Source organism: Culex pipiens, chromosome 1 (genome assembly GCF_016801865.2).
Source record: "Culex pipiens pallens isolate TS chromosome 1, TS_CPP_V2, whole genome shotgun sequence".
Classification (NCBI taxonomy): Eukaryota; Metazoa; Arthropoda; class Insecta; order Diptera; family Culicidae; genus Culex; species Culex pipiens.
In genome coordinates this window covers 80,052,826-80,067,472 of record NC_068937.1, presented here as the reverse complement: position 1 = coordinate 80,067,472, position 14,647 = coordinate 80,052,826, and the positions used below count along the sequence as shown (strand labels likewise).

The window sequence follows — 14,647 nt, the reverse complement described above, 5'->3', positions numbered from 1 at the left end:
TGATTTTCATTCAAAATTTAGTTTTTTTCAACTTTGTTAATGGAGTACTTTTTTTGTGTGCATTTGTGCGGTCTGAAAATTTTGTAGCTTAAAATTTGAACCATGTCCTAACTTGTCTCCAAATTTCAAAGTGCACTTATGTGCACTTTTTGAGTTATGCCATTTTGAACATTTTGACTCATGCAAGAAAATTAATGATTTCGCTTATACGCTTGGTTAAAATCACATTATTTACCTGCGGAGGCAGAAATGACGTACCTGCTATGTATGTTTTGAAATTGATTTGATATTCATGACTTTGTTGGTACTTAAGTACGTTTAATAAAATTAGAAATTCCTATTCTAAGTATTTTACAGAAACGATTCGTCGAATATTCATATCAGTTCGTTGTTGTGTTCTTTTGAAAGTATGGATAATAATACCGTAGTGCCCCTGTACGATATAACGAAGCACTATTCTGAAAACGTGAGAACTGCTTTCGAGTATATTTGTAAGAATTACAACATTGCAGAACCATCACATGATCAACTCAGGGAAAAACCACAGAGGAAAAACTACGCATGTTGTTCTGTAGCTTCAAAACGAGGTATACAAAAGCCCATAGAAGAAGTTCATATTTTAAGTAATCTAACGACAATCGGTTACATAGTGATTTTGATTTAGAATAATTTATCGTGGAAAACGTGAATTTTGCAAGTGGATCAACAAAAAACGTGGACGAGAATCCATACAATGTTCCATAAAATAAACCGTCTAAAATTCTAAAACATCGCAAAAATCAAATTTTAATTGGATGGGGAGGGGGGGGGGGGGTTGGGTCTTCAAAGAGAGGTGGATTTTAACTCAAAAAGAAGGGGAGGGAGATTGAACGGAAATCAGAAACTTTAACATAGCATAAACCGCCATTCCGGGCATCAAATAGACAGAGCAAGAATATTAAAATTCACCACTTTAATGCATGTGGCCTCAAATATATGAAAAAATCGAAAATTCAACATTTTTTCGGAAAAATATCAAAATTCGTTTGTTTTCATTATACTAAGTACAAACAACACAAAAAAGTCACAAAAAAGCAAAAAAATATTTTTGGCCGCTCGCTTATATGGAAATACCCCATAGTGCAGTGGCCTAATCGATACCACGGAAAAATCCTGTCCCCGAATGAGCGAGGTTTTAGCAGAATGGCCAAGAATCACCATCTGAAGAAGCAAAGATTCCGCTGGAAATGGCATTTGATGAGACGCACAGCAACTCGATCCAAAAACTTCCAGTTCCGCCGAATGCGCTCGAGCAATATCAGCAACAATCGCAGCTGGTCATCCCACACAAAGATCATACGGCCATCTACAGCTTGCGGACCGGAACGGTTGCCGGAAAATCCTCAACCATCGTTTTAAGACCCCCTTTAAACGGTCGGGTGGAGTCGTACGCGTCGCTCGGCTGGCATCTACATCATCAACTTGGGCAGCACCTGGGGAACACTGCATCGCCAGCATCGAGTACTCCAGAGAGATACCCTCATAGCGGGCCGCTTCACGTTCGGTGCGAATCAGATCCAGCCGACGTTCTGTGAGCCACGGCTGCTGATCGAGACCGATCCGCTTACCGATCATCAGTCCATGATGGAGGCGTCCTACGACAACGTGCAACACCGTCTCGCTGCTCAAGTTCGTCAAAGTTGCATTCCCGTGCAGCACCAAGTCGTCGCACACGATCGGTCTGATGTATTGGCTGTTGGACCGTGAGGTGCTAAAGCTGCGTGGCAAGATCTCCGACAAGTGGGAGCTGAAGCCCGATCTATTTTTCTACCGTGATCCAAAGGAGCAGGAGAAAGGGTGAATTGCACTGCTGAATGCTGCCACGGCCACCAAGAAGATGTACAACGACGAGCCGATTCCGGCCGTCGAGGAGAGTGGAAACTGGGATGAGGAAGCTGCTCCGGCTGCTGCCGCGGCTGTTCCGGCCGTCATTGGTGCCGTCATCCAGCAGATGATCCAAGCCGATAACGAAAGAGGCCTACACCCGGACCGTCGGATCATGGGGCGGAGTCAGGGTGAATTCAAAGGAGGATCGACGGTGCTGTTAAGCGCAAATGGCCGCAGAATGAGAATGTTAAGAATTCGATTTATCAAATGTTATAAATAAAGTTGTTAGGTATTTATTGATAGCTGATGAAATAAAATCATTCACGATGATTATCGATCAAGCGTAATCATCCGAGTGCTGTTGAGCGTAATTGATAAGTTCTGATAGCCATAAAAAAATATAAATCTTCAAATATTGAGTTATTTGATGGGCTCATTGAAATTCAGATTGCAAAAATCGTCGATGAATAAGCATAAATGGAATGTTAGAACCGTTTGACCAATTCGGTCGTAGATTAAATATAATCGGTAGAAATTTAAAGATAAGTCTAGCGACCTAATATTTTTAGTTAAAATGTTTAGTAACCGAAGAAATATAAAAAAATGATCAAAAGTCGGCTTAGTCCACGAATATCAAAAAGAGAACAAAGTATGAGTTTGATGTAAAATAACATTTGAAAAACCTGTTTTGATACCCTGCCATGTTTATTTTCTCAAAATAACAGATTTAGTAACTATTTTGTTTACGGAAAACAAATGTATTATTTTTTTGCTACGGTTTTTTACGACATCCTCCTCGGGATGTGAAAAACATAACTTAAAATGTAATTATCGTCTTACTCCTCATTTCCAATGGAATATCAATCCAATAACAGTTCCTGTTATTATGCAATAAAATGGAAAAACATAACTTAAACTGTTATTGTCATCTTATTTCACATTTACAATGAAATATCAAACCAATAACAGTTCCTGTTATTATGGAATGAAATGGCAAAACATAACTTAAACTGTTATTATTATCTTATTCCACATTTCCAATTGAATACCATCCCAATAACATTGTTTGTTAAAATAACAGAAACTGTTATTACTTTTTCTTCCAAAAATTATTTACAAGAATATTCAATAACAGAATCTGTTATTTTAACACAATCTGTTATTGAAATGGCATGAATTTTGTTATTACCGTCTGTCCGGGAGAGTCATGCTGTTTTGGGTCCCAGGGCACTGCGGCATTGAAGGCAACGAAATGGCTGATGAACTTGCTAGACAAGGCTCATCAAACATCTTCGTGGGTCCCGAGCCGTTCCTTGGAATCTCAAAAAGTGCCGTGAAGCAAGAAATAACTAACTGGGGACAATTGCAAATCGCTTCAATCTGGGGCGAGATGCGAGGATTGAGACAAGCTAAAACTTTTATCACTCCAAGTCCTTCAATTGCCAGGAAACTTCTTGGCTTAAACCGTAGGGAACTACGAATACTGGCAGGGCTTCTAACAGGACATTGTCCTGCCAGATATCACCTGCACAAAATCGGCAGGTGGCCTAACAACCTCTGTCGTTTTTGTTTAACTGAGCTGGAAAGCTCGGCACATTTACTCTGCTTCTGCGGAGCACTTGTGTCTCGAAGGCTGCGGTTCTTTGGATCGCACCTTCTTACGCCGTACGATGTATGGCACCACACCCATCCCAAGAAGGTCATACAGTTCATCGACTGTATTGCGCCGAATTGGGATAAACCATGTCTGCAAAATAACCCCTCGTCTTCCGATCCAATGGATACGAGTAATTTGTAGTATGGACAGTAACCAGGGTACATCACAAAAGATAGCCTTCTCAGGTGGTCGCAGTGAACTTAACCCAATGCCCATTGGGCAACATAAAAAAAAAATGTTCGGTTATCTCTTAACCATACCCTGGGGTGAACTTGACTTGTTCGTGTTTTTACGAACATGGGTAGATTTTTCCAAGATGCAACTTTCTGCCCGGGATTGTTATTGTAATAACAGACTAATAACATTCTACGTTATTCTTCGAACAAATCTTTGTTATTATTTTTTGTTATTTTAACAACTAATCCGATCATCCCAATAACAATTTGAGGTATTCTTCCATAACAAAAAATGTTATTCTCAAGTTGTTCTGGCTTTCAATCAATATCAGACCGATAAAAAATTTTGTTATGATAACATAAACTGTTATTGAACTCTTATGCAAAAATGGATTTTGCAAGAATATTCCATAACACTTTCTGTTATTTTAACAGTATTTGTTATTGAAATGGCATGAATTTAGTTATTACCGTCTGTTCGGGCAGAGTGACGCGCTCGTCATGGTTCTACAGATTCACACCGATCTGATGAGGACAAGCAGCTCATCGAACAACAATTTTGCTGTTAGTGGACCCGGTCCACTGGGACGCTCGTAGAGGTCACGGCTGGGAGAACTTTTCTACCAAGTTCTAGCCAGAGGGTCAGTATTTGGTTTCGACGGGATTTGTTCGGCAGATTTGTCGGTAAAACGAGTACGGTGAGCAATGCGACAACGTTGGGGTGATGAATGGCCACACGGGTGCTGTGATGGAGGTGCACTTTTCACAGATCGTGAATCTTTACCCTTCCAGCACGGACAATATGGTGGCCGTGTGAGACGTTCGGACGTGTACGATGAAGGGACACCCGATCCTCGGCAATATCTCCTAGTGTACAGGTGGGATCTACTTTGAACTTTCCCGTTTTGCTTCAGCAGGAGCAGATCATTTCCAGTAGGATTGAAATTGAGATTAAGATGAGGGACATCCCAAGCGGGAGGTGATATTCAGATTTAGAGGACACATGGACACGATCACCGGATTGGCGCGGGTCTTACGTGTTGTCCTGTTCGATGTACAACATGTTACAGATTTGAGACGATCGGCGATACGCTGCGTCAAGGTTCTCATCATTCATCATGCTAAGATGTGCGTGGTCACCTGATGGTTCGAGGCTCGATCTGCGGACCGCTTTGTGTACATGTGGGACACGACGTCTCACCAGATCATGTGCAGACCACCAGGCCACCCCGGCAGCGTCAACAACTAGGACTTTCAGTCGACGAAACTGTTAATCCTTTTGGGTATTAACGACAAAATTTGATTTGATTTAACCTCCTCTACCTAGACACTTTCGCCTCTAATCGTTCTATATTTCTAGATTGAATTTTCAAAACAACCTATCCCTCATGGGTTTCCTATGCAGATAGGGCCTTTTGAAAATTTAATCGAGATTTGTGAATTTACCTATGAGAACATGTAAGCGAATAAAAAAAAAAGATTATATCGATCGAGACTACACAGCAAAAAATCCGATGGTAAAATCGCATGCAAAAGCATGCACATCACCTTGGTCAAAATTAAGGCTACCAACTCTTGCTAAGCCAAAATCCGTATACTTTACCGATATGACACCATGGTATAACAAAAACTGTCAAGGAATTATTTAGATAAGTTTGGAATTTGGGAATTAAAAATATTTTTGTTATACGTTTAAAAGTTTACGAAATGCCAAGTTTGCTTTTACGAATAATATCATTGGGCGTCATCCATAAAGTACGTCACGCTCTAGGGGGGGGAGGGGGGTTATCGCAAGCGTGACAAAGTGTGACAAGGGGGAGAGGGGGGGTTCGTGAGACCGTGACGTCACGCTAGGCTATTTCCTGAATACTGAAAATTCAGTCAAAGAATATATCTGAAAATATTTTTTTTTATAAAATTTACTCATAAATCAAACACGACACAATGCTTTAAGAAACAGAGTTTTCGATGATAGATTTAATATGCTTATATCATCAGATTTAAAAAAAAAATGTTGGTGGCTATTTCTATCACTACAACATTCAACAAAATAAAAATCTAAACACAACCTGTAAAAATTAAAAACTTTCTCGATTTTACTCCGAATTTATAAATAATTCTATTTATAAATCATGTTATAATTATTCAAAAAATCAATATGAAGGGGGGGGGGGGTCAACAGAATGTGACGTACTTTTCAAAGGGGGGTTGGAGCCAGCGTGACAAAGTGTGACATAGGGGGGAGGGGGGGTTAATTTTGGCCAATTTTAGCGTGACATACTTTATGGATGACGCCATTGTTAGTGTTTTCACGAAAACATTTCTAGAGGTCCTATAAATACAAGCACAACACAAGGTTTTCACAAGCCAAAATTTGATCTTTTATTAATAAATATGTTTTGTAAGGCAGTGGCAGTGCGTGGCCGAATGGTTACGCTGTCCGCTTTGTAAGCGGATGATTCTGGGTTCGATTCCCATCTGCTACAACCTTCCATCGGATGAGGAAGTAAAATGTCGGTCCCGGCCTTGGTTGTTAGGCCGTTAAGTCATTCCAGGTGTAGGAGTCGTCTCCATGCCATAAGTACAAACACCACACCAAACCAAGCCTACTCCGGTGGAATCGCTGGCGGCGGTTGGACTCGCAATCCAAAGGTCGTCAGTTCAAACACTGGGGTGAAAGGTTCCTTGGAGTAGAAAGAGGTTTGGGTGCTCTCCCCATTCAAGCCTTCGGACTCCTAGGTTCGAGCAGAAACTTGCAATAGAGACCACAAAAGACCCGGGGGTCGTTAATGTGGATGGTTTGATTTTTGATTTTTTTTTGTTTTGTAAGGATTTTGAAAAGAACAATCATTGACAATCAAGTTTCAACTGAGGGAAACCCGGAAAGTTATGCAAGTTATCCCTTTAAAATCAAACTGACAGTTAAATAAAAATATCTTATTAGAGAAAGCTTTGGTCCAATCAAAAAAGCAATGAAATAATTCCGTACAAATCCGTATTATGCAAAAAATTCCGTACCAAAATTCCGGCCTGTTAAAAATCCGCGGAGAAGGTTGAAAATCCGTACGGTAAGGAAAAAATCCGTACAGTTGGTAGCCTTAGTTATAAGCCTATCGATTCTTAAATCATCACTTCAAAAGATTGAAACAGGGCTGTGGAGTCGGAGTCGGAGTCGGAGCCGGAGTCGGTGGAGTCGGGTCTTTTTGGGGACCTGGAGTCGGAGTCGGAGTCGGAGTCGTCAAAACTCGAACAGCTGGAGTCGGAGCCGGAGTCGGCTAAATTTTTATGAGCTGGAGTCGGAGTCGGAGTCGGAGCCGAATATTTCTGATAACCCGGAGTCGGAGTCGGAGCCGGAGTTATCTTAAGTTCAACAAAATTATGTACATTGTTTATTAACAACTAATATTTATTGTTATTGTTATAATGCAAGTTAATCCATAAAACTTCGTATATTTTCAATCGTTTTTTGGATCGCATGCACTGCGTTGCCTTTTTATTCATTTTCTAAGAGAGATTTATCAGATGTCATTATGTTTTTAAGCATTTTTATAGTGATTGGAATGCTTTAATTGTGTCATTTCATTATGATCATTTAATGATAACTAGGCTTAGTGATTTTTCACGCTCGAAAATAGCAAATTTCACGGGGACCTCAATTTCAAAACACCCAATTTCACGCAAATTTCGCGGAACGTGAAAAATGTTAAAATAAATCTGAAAATCTTATGTTTAAATCACAGAAACTACTTTTTATGCTTTACTATATATTATTCTTCAATAAACTGACGTGAACGTGACAAAAAAAGTCTCCTAATTATATAAAAATACATTTAGTTTTTTTATATAATTAGGAGACTTTTTTTATCACGTTCACGTCAGTTTATTGCATGCGTATTCTCATTTATTGGATTGCATTTTTAATATCCAACTACAAAAGGTTTAAAAGTTTTCGCTGATTTGCTTCTGTTTTATCAGTTTAAATTTTATTGAATTTCATATCAAAGCAAGATTCAACAATCTTGACCATCCAAAATATGTAAAATATTTTAAATTTTCTTCAACATTTAGACCATTCAAAATAATTTTTAAGGTTTTCATCTCTCTTTTTAAAAAACTAAATTTAAAATCCATAGGCAGAAATATTATAAATTGTTACGAAATCGAAATTTTTATTATATTATATTTTAAGGGTGCACAGCATCCAAGGAAGCTGTTGTCTTCTTATTCCAAATTTGTCAAACTTACGGACCCAATAGTTTTGAAGATACTAAAATGTCTGTAACAGAAATCTGGGTGCAAAAGCTATGGTTGATGTGTACCGTTAAGAACAGAAAACAAAAAAAATGTATTTTTTAACTTTCAAGGGAATTATTCACACAAATAATAAAATATTTTTATAATAAAACAGGAGTCAGAAAAAAATCTGAAATGTTTTAAAAAGGTGATTTCAAAGATTAAAAATACTCTTCATTTTATTTTAAATAAAACAAAGCTTGATTTTTTTAATTTCTTTTGAAATCATACATTTTAAATAAAATAGCAGTAAAATTTGTACTACAGCGAATTAAAATATTAGTAAATTTAGTTAGTTTCTATAGAAACTGAAAATTTTAATAATTCTTTAAATGGTTCATATCAAGCTTATCAAACGAAGACTAATAAAATTTACTTAAATAGTCTTTATGGTTGAAATATTTATTATGAAGTCATTTGGCAAAAAAGTGATTTGAGAAAATTAATAAATTTCAAGAATCCGGAATCGCGGAATCGTCAAAATTCACTAACTCTATATATATAATATGTAACCGGCCAAATGTAACCGGAGGCGGTCGGTCGGATCGCATTGGCGTAATTAAACGAATGGCTTAAGCGCCACTCCCAAAGGGAGACCATTCATCATGTGCTGCTTTGCCCAGCTATGAGACCCTGCCACAGGGCGGGTGTATCCTTGATGCCGCGAAAGTCGTGAAAAGATGCCTCAGAAAACATCAGAAAAAACTACAAAATTACTCTAGAAACTCAAAAAAACGTATATTCAGGTTCGCATAATTCAGTAGCTACAATTTATTGCTTACAAAAAAACACTTCGGCCTACGAGATTCGATCCAGAGATCTTCTGCATGCTAGTCTACCACGGTACCTCGGTACCACAAGAGAATTCCTGTCTCTCTACCTGACGGCAGTGCACTGCGTGGCTAGTAGTGTGCGTTGGCTTGGGGGGCGAAATTCATTCGGGTGATCGCTATAATAGATTCACTGGGGGGCTTGCGATCACGCAACATAACATGGGGGTGGCTTATGTTGCCCACTGGGTTGGCGGAAAAAGAACTGGCCAACGATCGATCATGCGCATGTCGAAAAAGGGTTTGTACTTACACGACCATGGATTTACGTGTGTTGGTTGGCGATCCGGCGATCAGGTGGTGGCGCGCTTACAGCTTCGGCTACGGCGAGATGGTTCCGCCGGCGGCTAACAGAAGACGGGTTGGCACTCACGGCGTGCGCTCGGCATCACTTCCGGTGTGCGGGGGCGCACAGGTGTGCAGTTACGAGGCTGCGATGTTGGCGTCGGTTGCGACGACGGCGCGGATGCGCGCGGGAACTTGGCGGTGTACCTAGGCCTCCACGAGGCCGTTCCGGTCATAACATAAAATTTCATAACATAACATAAAAGTAATTGAACATAAAATTTCACGGGATTTCGCGGAAAAAGCCAAATTTTACGAATTTCACGCTGTCCGCGAAATCGTGAAATTTCACTAACTCTACTTATGGGAGAACTGTCATTTCTATCACTCGAATCCGGTGCTCTATTAAACCAAGATATTACCTCGCTTAATTCTACAGTAGTTCATAAGATTATTTTTATTCCTTTTTGAGTTTGATTAATTATTTTGAGAAAAATCGTTACATTTTCACACAAACATAACATTTCACGGGATTTCGCGGAAAAAGCCAAATTTCGCGGATTTCACGCTGTCCGCGAAATCGTGAAATTTCACTAACCCTAAATTGATAACCTGTTAATCCTCTCTTACCCAAGTAGGGGAAATATACCCTTTCTCAGCCTATTTCTATTATAGGCCTATCAGCACTTTGATCATGAATTACAGCTTTCATAAAGTGTTTTGGACTGTTCCGAAATGATAAAAAGCTGAAATAAAAGTGAGCAAGGAACTCTCCATTGTTGATACATCTGAAAATGTTGATTTAAGAATTGGTCGAACGGCTTAGAGTGATTAAAATGGGTATATTTCCCCTATGTAGTATGATAACTAAAAAATTAAACAATATTGGTTTTGTAGTCAGAAACATTCAACTGATTCTTGACTGCTTCCTTTTGCTTATATACCCTTTCGATTCAAATTTGACCATACATAATCCAGTTTTTTTTCTGAAAAAAGTACACACCCAATCACCTTTTAACCCTATAGTTAATGTCTTTGAAGTTTTAAATAATATTTTTCTAGGAAAGAAATTGCGAGGTACATAAAAATATTGAAGACTCCACTGTTTTTGAAAATCGGGAAAAACACTGACAAATACAACAAAATCAATGTGTCACATTTAAAAAAAATGAAACTGACAAAAAATATCATATAAAGTTGCAACTAATTTTAAAATAATCATTGAATATGGTAAATAAAAATGTTAATGTTTACTATTTCTCTACTAAAATCTGAAAGTGTTTATCCTTAGGCAAACTATTTTGATATCATTGCAAATTATCATTGAACAAATCTCAAAATTTGAGAACCGAAGAAGAACCAACAAAAATGTATGAAAAAATGACAGGATTTTAATTTATTCAAGAATTCGTCTGCTGTGTGCTATCTTGTGACACAGAACCGTTTTGGTCGAAAATGAGTTAACAAACACTACAAGATGCTTTAACCCAATTTTGGGAACTCGCTTCCGTTTCCCGGATATCGCAATACACTTGTGACCTAGACCAATTTATCATCAAAATGATCGTACACACTTGTGACACGTCATACACGTGTTGGAAAATGTGGAAAATTTGTCTTGTTTTTCACAAATTTATGTTAATACACACTTTTTAAAAGCAATGCAATCTTTTGTTTTTGAAAATATACTTATTAAGTCGGTTAAACTATTGATTTATGTGTATTTTAGTTTGTATGGGAATTCTGTGCACAGTTGTGACACGTAGTACAATTTTACTTTCGAAACACACTTGTGATGAGTGCTTTTCAGATTTTTGTTTACATAATGTACTGTATCTTTTAACTGGTGTAACCAAATTAGGAGCGTTTGTTTAGCGATATTATACCAACCGATTGCTTCAAAAAGTTTGACTCTATCATTCATAGTTTTGAAAATATTTATCATCAAACTTTGAAAATCGATTTTCTCGAATGGTATTAAATGGTCGTTGTCACAAGATTTGTCTCTTAATGTACATGTCGTCCCACGCCAATATGACGGAAAGCGATTACCATTGCAAATCAATGCACCTAAAAAAATGTTCTTGGAAAGGTAGCTTAAGGGGTCCTTTTGAAATATCATTGACCTAGAAAATATGTTAACAAAGAAGAATAGAATTTAGTACATATTTAAAAAAAACCAAGGTGATTTTGATAGTCACTGTGCTTCTATAATTTTTAGCCTAAAAGTGAACAAATTAAATTTATTGGTTAAAATAATCATTAAGATTTGGTTTCTTGATTTGGTTTTTTGATTAAATAAAATTAATAAATAATTAAATAACAGTTAAATAATTAAATTTATCAGCTTTTTTATAAATTATATGTAAATTTGAGGTTAAGTAAATAAATCCATATACACTTACAAAATTGTTCTTCAAATCTGGAAATATTTTTTGATTTATGTTTCAATACCGTATAAAAATTATAACCTAGAATGTTTTTTCCCCTTTTTTTATTCGAACTTTCTTTCCTTGAGAAAAGCATGACACTTAGAGAGTATAGAAATAATCCCATTTATCATTGTTTTCAAAATAATAGTTAACTAACTTTTGAAATATTAAAAAAATATGTGGAGTCGGAGTCGGAGTCGGAGCCAACAATTTATTGAAGGCTGGAGTCGGAGTCGGAGTCGAAGTCGGCTAGAGTTGGTAGGCCGGAGTTGGAGTCGGAGTCGGAGTCGGTTGGAGCTGAAAGCCGGAGCCGGAGTCGGAGTCACCTTATCTCAAAAAGCCGGAGTCGGAGTCGTTTAAAACATGACCCGACTCCGCAGCCCTGGATTGAAACTTCGTTAAAAATGACATACTTTTCAAACAATCGATTAATATATCTCCCCGAATCAAATCATTAACTCAATTTTAAGTTTTAGCCTATCGCAATCATCACTTCAATAGATTGGAAATCTTAACAATTTCTTACCCAGCTTGTTCAACAACCGATAATATACCAATACACGAATTCCAATCATTGTCGTGACATTCGCCCGATTTTCTATTTAATTTGAATATTGGACAAAAAAATTAGCTCAAATTTAGGTCGTAAAGGTTATGAGCCTATCGATTTTAATTTTTTTTTCCAACAATATTGAAAATCAGTTTTTTTATTTCCAACTTCTCCAACAATCGATAAAATTTATCTGTTAACGCCCAGTTAACCAAATTTGACGATTAGTAGAAAAACCGAGGGGCGAGACAATAGTAAGAAATTAAATAAATTAAATTAATTAACTGCCGAAATTAATTAATTAACGAGAAGTTAATTTTGTTTACGATCCAATCATCGCCACCTCTTCTTACACCACATTGGTTTGACAGTTTGACCTCACGCGTATTTGTTTTTGTTTTGAACTGTCGCAAAAAAAAAAATAAGCAGGAGAATTCAGGTGGCGCAGGAGATCAGGAAATGTTGCTGAAACAGGAGATGCTGGCCAGAGGATCGATCTGGGAGGAAAAGTCCTTCGTTTTTTCGGACAGTGTAGTTGATCGGTGAGGACCGCATCGTGATTTATCCGATTGCATTCAAGCGCCCAGCAAGCAAGTTTCTTTTGCTCCCCGGTATAGATGGCTGGGATGAATTAGCCTTTGGCAACAACTCCAACGTCCTGATCGGATCCGGCTCAAGCTGTTCAATCATCCCGATCGGAAAACTTTCTGCTCGCGTCATCATTACAGCAGCGCTGGTCCAATCGACAGCGGAATAACAATCTCGTCCGCTTCTTCCTCTTCAGCGGCAGTAGCGGTCATCGCCCAGCAAGTGGAGTCCAAGATCAACAACAACCTTCACGCGAATGCGCAAGGGCACGAGTTTAACGATTCGTAGGGCAGCAACCAGTGGCCGAGCTCAAGTGATGGTGCAGGATGCGGCGGAAGTGGTGCCCAGTATCATCACAGTGTTATCTATGTCACAATTAATCACGGTGTAGTTGGTGGGGGCATCACAGAGGGACACACCACCACTATCAGGCGCAACAAGTCGGAGGAGGTCGGGGTTAAGGACACGAACCCGGCGGATCAAATGGCGTTGCCGGAGCTTGAGAACGAACCGATGCATGTAGGATAAGTTAGTGATTATGTGGAGTTTCACGAGTTAAAAAGTTTCTTGTTTTATGTTTCTCCTCAGCTCCAAAGCATCAAGCAACTAGACGACACCACCTTCCAGAAGTTCACATCTTAGCAGAAGTAACAGTAACAACAATCACAGCAGTCTCAACTGATGGCAGGACCTCCAACGAGTAGCAGTGGCCATATGCAGTCACACATGCGACAACAACAACACCAGCAGCTCAGTCCGGACCGTAGGTACACGTCGCCAAACGAGCAGAACGTCATCATACATCCACATCAGTCGGGTCAACCGCCGAGCGGGTTAGCCGTGAAACACATCGTCCCAGATCCGATCAATTGGACCGGCAAATTACGTAGGCTTGCAGTAGTGCTTACCACCGTTCAATCCGTGACACCCTCTGGCCCCGTGATGACCACCATCACCGGTACGACCTTGAGCCCGGCGGTCCAGCAACATTTGTTAGACAGTTACAAAACAAGTTTATATATTTATTTAAATGGTTTCCATTATAATGAAAAACAAATTAATTATAATCAATAAACAACTGCCAAAAGGACCCAGACCACTTAAATTAAATTGAGCATGCTTGTCGGGACGGTGCTTTGTGGCGGTTTGTGAAACGCGAACAGATAGTAATCACCATCGGGTTGACGTCTTGACGATCTTCCTAGAGTCGAATCACCATTCCAGTGAATTCACCGTGATTTCCGCAGATGAATCCATCTTCATGAAGATAGAAATGAACGACAGGTGACGACGCCTGCTGACGTCGTCATTCTTCGAATCGTAATCCGGACTGGTCTTGGGGGCACTCATTCCGAGGCACATCTCAATAAATTCATCGCACAACTCTGGATCAGTCGTGAAGCCACAGAGTAATCCAGAGGGAGCACTGGCATTTGATTTATGGTTGCGTTACGCGGTACATCGTGGTACATCCCCCCTTCAGCAAAACTTTCGGTTGTCGTAACGCACGAGGCAAACTGACATTTGAGCGTTACTTTTTTCAAGCGTTCAGATCTAAGAGCTCTTAGGTTTTGTCTTAGGTTCTGATGACTTTTCTATAAGCTGTCAATTTTTTTCACAATTCCAAAATCAACAATGTGAATTTTCTGATGGCTCTAAAATGAATCAAAAAGAATGCATGCGGAAAATTTCAGCGCGCCATTTGAAGAAGATTTCTGGAGCTGTTGCGGTTCTCCAGTGCGTTGAAGTCGGAACATACAGTTTACCGTTTTGACCGAACCCTTTGTCGAGGAGAAAAAGAGCAGATTGTCGAATTTACCTATTTAATATTTCTAATTAATTCCTTTGGGGAGTAACGGACCATACAAGAAATATATGTGTCGATGGAAGCTTTTTGCTTTTAATATACTTTAGTTTATAATCCTCATACTGGGCTGAATTGAAGCATTGACCCAGTGCCTGCAGATTCC

The 14,647-nt window shown here is 39.0% G+C and overlaps 2 pseudogenes; both read left to right on the top strand.

Moving 5' to 3' along the window:
* Positions 1 to 1,226: 1,226 nt before the first annotated feature.
* Positions 1,227 to 5,437, top strand: LOC120429981 (40S ribosomal protein SA-like; annotated as a pseudogene).
* Positions 2,344 to 5,002, top strand: LOC120429980 (U5 small nuclear ribonucleoprotein 40 kDa protein-like; annotated as a pseudogene).
* Positions 5,438 to 14,647: the final 9,210 nt, after the last annotated feature.